Source organism: Prunus persica, chromosome G2 (assembly GCF_000346465.2).
Source record: "Prunus persica cultivar Lovell chromosome G2, Prunus_persica_NCBIv2, whole genome shotgun sequence".
Taxonomy (NCBI): Eukaryota; Viridiplantae; Streptophyta; class Magnoliopsida; order Rosales; family Rosaceae; genus Prunus; species Prunus persica.
The window spans coordinates 2,380,332-2,385,017 of NC_034010.1; the positions used below are offsets into that span (position 1 = coordinate 2,380,332).

General features: G+C 38.1%; 2 protein-coding genes across 3 annotated transcripts in view; one reads left to right on the forward strand and one right to left on the reverse strand.

The window, feature by feature from the left end:
• The window catches only part of LOC109947147, a 3,788-nt gene extending 3,142 nt beyond the window's left edge, over window positions 1-646 (reverse strand). The window contains exon 1 of the mRNA XM_020556654.1: window positions 414-646. The gene's annotated coding sequence lies outside the window, so the exon portion shown is untranslated. The remainder of the gene's footprint in view (window positions 1-413) is intronic.
• Window positions 1-844, forward strand: part of LOC18786356 (serine carboxypeptidase-like 40) — a 33,770-nt gene extending 32,926 nt beyond the window's left edge. The window contains exon 8 of one of the 2 annotated variants that reach the window (XM_020557811.1): window positions 720-844. The gene's annotated coding sequence lies outside the window, so the exon portion shown is untranslated. Of the gene's footprint in view, window positions 1-714 lie in introns of both variants that reach the window. The other variant, XM_020557812.1, reaches the window with a different exon arrangement.

The following is a 4,686-nucleotide window of genomic DNA, read 5'->3' on the forward strand; positions in this document are numbered from 1 at the left end:
CTAAAACTAAAAAATACAACTGCACTAAAATGCCACACAACATCACTACATTAGCAATACACTAGCAAAAAAACACAATACGACAGCAATAGCAACAGCAACAGCAACACAACAGCAGTGCAAGCATCAGTCCACAAAGAACAAACCCATTCACTGTTTGAAACAAAGAATCATCATACTCAGATCATTTCAGACAAACCCTAAAACAATTTCGATGAAACCCCTAAACCAATTTCAGAGAAACCCCTAAACCTTCAACCAATTTCGAACAAACCCCTAAACTAATTTCAGCAAAACCCCTAAACCTTCAACCAATTTCGAACAAACCCTCAGCCAATTTCAGAGAAATGCATAAACCCTAAAACAACTTGAGAGAAACCCTTAAACTGTAAGAAAATGCCGATGAACAGTACCTGTCGCTGGGAGAGGAAGAGAGAAGAGACAGTCGGAGCTGAGTGAGGAGAGACTGAGAGCTGAAGGACCACAGATTCGGAGCAAAGCCACCGGAGAGTGAAGAGAAACAGAGGGCAGCGAAGAGACAGAGGCGAGAGAGAACTTCAGCAAAACAGAGACAATAAAATTTCAGCAAAAGTGATATCTGTGCAATAAGGGGACAATAAAATTCTATTTATAGGTCATAGTTCCAAAATTTTTAAAAAAGGATGGTATTTTCAATTACAATTATAAAAATGGTGGCATTTTGGGCTATTTCCCTTAATTTTTTAGTCCACACAAGGTCACTTGTGTCAAACAAAGTAGGGCAAATATTTAGATATGCTCAGATTCACTCATATTATTATTCTTCTCCAATATGGAAGTATTTATACAAGTACAAAGATGTGTTAACCCTAAATAAAATAGGAAATATATCTAAATTACAATAGGAAATAAATCTCTATTACAATATGACTAAATAATAATTGGTAAGTAACCAAAATTCTAATTAAATAAGGAACCAAAATCCTAAGTAAATAAAGACTCGCCAACACTCCCCCTCAAGTTGGGCAAAGATATTTCACACACCCAACTTGACAAGCGAGTCACAGAACACCATACTTGAGAAGCACTAATTGTAGAGAATGTCTTTTCGTCAACCACGAGTGAAACAAGTGACAAACTAAAGCAAAGTTCGCAGCGGAAACATGAGCAAACCCTAAAAAATAGGGCACACAAAAGAACACATAAACCATGTGAGCACGACAGTAGATAAGGCAGAACACAGAAACCATGTGAGCACGGCAGTAGATAAGGTAAAACACATATACCCTGTGAGCAAGGCAATAGATTAGGCAGAACACAGAAACCCTGCAAGCACGACAGTAGATAAGGCAGAACAAGAAGCAAGTGAAGAAATAAAGGCATCAACATTGGGTATGATGATGGATGGCGGGGTGGCGGCATCGGCGGCAATAGCAAGGTAGGCGGCGGCGATGGTAGCAAGGTAGATGACGGTGGCGGGTTAGGATTACAGGCTAGGTGTATAGTGCAGCATAAATATGTAGTGTTTAGGGTTAAAGAAGAGACAGATCAAAAACATAGCAACATCATCAGCAATAACCATAGCAACGGAAAGCGAAGCAAACAAAGGCAAGGTCAATGGTCATGATTGCAGCGGAAAAACACACCAGCAAAGGCACAAACACAATAGAAGCAACAACAACAATGTCCCCAGCAAGAGACAACAAAAATGACAGCAGCAAGAGCAACACAATGCACTGGCACCAGCAAGAGCAATATAAGTCACTGGCACCAGCAAGACAAGGCAGAGCAAACAACTGTGTCAGCAGCAACAACATAGACAACTTCTCTTCACTCTCCCTCTCCCCCTGAAGAGAAGGAGTCAATAGAGCCATATGATCAGTGGTACTTGAGAAACAGACATGGACAATCAGCCATGATAGATAGGTAGGTGAATTGCAAAGGAATAGATGAGCAGCAGTGTCACTCCCCCTCAAATCTGATGATGTATGAGAGTTGAGATTTGGAGAAAGTAACACCCAAATAAACAGAAAGACAAAGGCCGGCTAGGAGAAGGCTCAGCGAGCGGTGACGAGGCTTGCGGAGGTTTGAGATGGCTCGGTGAGCGGTGACGAGGCTCACGGAGGAAAGAGATCAGGCCATCAATGGCCAAGGGGCGTGTTGCCTATATGGTATACATTTAAAAGAGAGGCTCGGCTGTGAGCGCAAGAGACTAAAACTAACATGGGCTCAATCTGATTTTAACAGAAAGCAAGCTCATAGAGAGATGAAAAGTAAGAGAAAAAAGGCAGCAGCATGCATAGGTAGAGAAAAAGAAAGGTAATGACTCAACATAAAATAGCAAGGACAGAGACAAGTAAAATTGCAGAAAGGTGCGGTTATGGCTAAGGCATAAGAAATATATGTTCATTATTTAGGAAAGGAGAAACGGGGATTTATAGCAAGGTGAAGACCCATGATGGGTTAGGAATGAGGAACGCCAACGACTCTCAAGTTGTCAGAGGATCTAAAGCATTAGCAATCTGGCTCTGATACCAAGTCAAACAAAGTATGGTAAATATTTAGATATGCTCAGATTCACTCATATTATTATTCTTCTCCAATATGGAAGTATTTATACAAGTACAAAGATGTGTTAACCCTAAATAAAATAGGAAATATATCTAAATTACAATAGCAAATAAATCTCTATTACAATAGGACTAAATAATAATTGGTAAGTAACCAAAATTCTAATTAAATAAGGGATCAAAATCCTAAGTAAATAACGACTCGCCAACAACTTGATTTCACGCTCTTCTAGTTGTAATTTATTTTCATTGATTAATAAAAGTTCATAACAATTGCTTTTTCAATTGAACCTCTACCCCCTAAAGATTGTCTTGTAATAAGCTGTATAGTTAGTCCAAAATGCCCAAACTATCTATAAGTGGCGGAGCCAGAAATTGATGTTAGAGGGCTTGCGAAATATAAAAATTGAAGGGAATAAAAGCATAAACACTGCAAAATTCTAGTAGAGCTTCTGCGTATTATTTTTCTAAACCAATATCCCCTAAAGTAAAAATCAAGAAATAAACTTTTAAATTACAGATTTTACACAACATGCTATGATTGTTGTATACATAAAACCTTTGATCCTCCTTCAATATTCAATTCAATTAATAAACACAACATTAAATTATTTACAGAGAGAGAGAGAGAGAGAGAAGGAGATTGAAATGGCAGGGAAGAAGAAAAAAGAAAGGGAAGAGAGAGAGAGAGAGAGAGAGAGAGAGAGAGAGAGAGAGAGTAAAGAGTTGAGAAGGGATCTGGAACCCCTTTAGTCCCTACATGGCTCCACCATAATTGCATATTGTAGCTTTTCTGGACGTGTGCATAACTAATTCGGGATACTCTCTTTTATTGGTTCCAAGTGTTGATCATGCATGTTTGACATAAACTTTTTTACAAATTAGGCTTGATTATTTCTTAGTTGCACAATGTTTGATAGGGAGGACTAGATTAGATTAGACTAGTCAAATGCCTATATTTCATGTGCATTGAAGATATAATATGAATATGTTGCCTAACTTGGAGGAAGAATGGAAACTATCTATAAGAAGTGGATGACTAAAACTTAATGTTGAAGATTGGCTCACCATAGATGCAGGAGGATGACTAAAACTTAAAAGAGTTTTTCATCCCATCTCTGAGACCTTTTCCCCTCTCCTTTGTGAGAGTTCTTTTTATTTGTATTGTTATGGCTTGGTATTTTCAAGCTTTATCTCATTTTGGTTGTTCTGAATTTGTATTCTTAGTTAGAAAGCCTATAGTTTCTCCACACCAAAAAAAAAAAAAAAAAAAGATAAGGGCATGAGTGTGGTAATTTGAGCATTGATAGCTACTTTTGATTATGATTGATTCTATTCTTTGGTGTAATGATTGTTGATATGATTTTCAGTATCACATGGCTATGTTTATCTTAAGGAAACGATTTGACTTAATTTGGCTACTTCACCTATTCTGAGACTAAACTGTGAATTTGATATTGGAAGAGAATGGTTTTAAGGGTTAATCGTTTTATTAGTCCCTGAATTTAGATCTGATTTGCATTTGAGTACCTTAATTTCCAAAATGGTTCCCGTGGTCCTTTAACTTTAGTTTCCTTAGGACAAATGGTCCTGCCGTCAATTTTGTTAACTTTTCTGGCGATGCAGGGGCGAAATGGTATTTTTGTATCAAAATTGATTAAAATATGAATAAAAGATTCTGATTAAACTCTCTCCCTCCGGACAACACGTCGACTTATACCCCCATTAATCATGGGATTGTAATAAAAGAAGGAGAATACGTACGTGACTTAAAAGGCCTTTTTTTTTAACAATGACAGAAAAGCAGTCGGTGAGCATACACACGAGAAGAATACGACTTCCGAATCCGGGGTGGTAGTATTGTAATTAAGAGCAGAGGTTGGGGTATTTGAGGCTGACGCTAAGATGACGTGGGTTTGGGTTACGACAGGCATGGACCAATCCATGGGTGGTCTGTTCCTCAACTCGCGGAAAATACAGCGAAGACTGGAAAATGTTTTATGCAATGATTCTTGAACCTACCTTTCTCTGGTGAATTGCTACTTTGAAGGGCTGTTATTATGAGGCAACAGTGCAATTTTTGCTTGCTGTTTGAGCATCTCTCAGTTATGTTTGGAAAGAGTTATGAATTTATTTG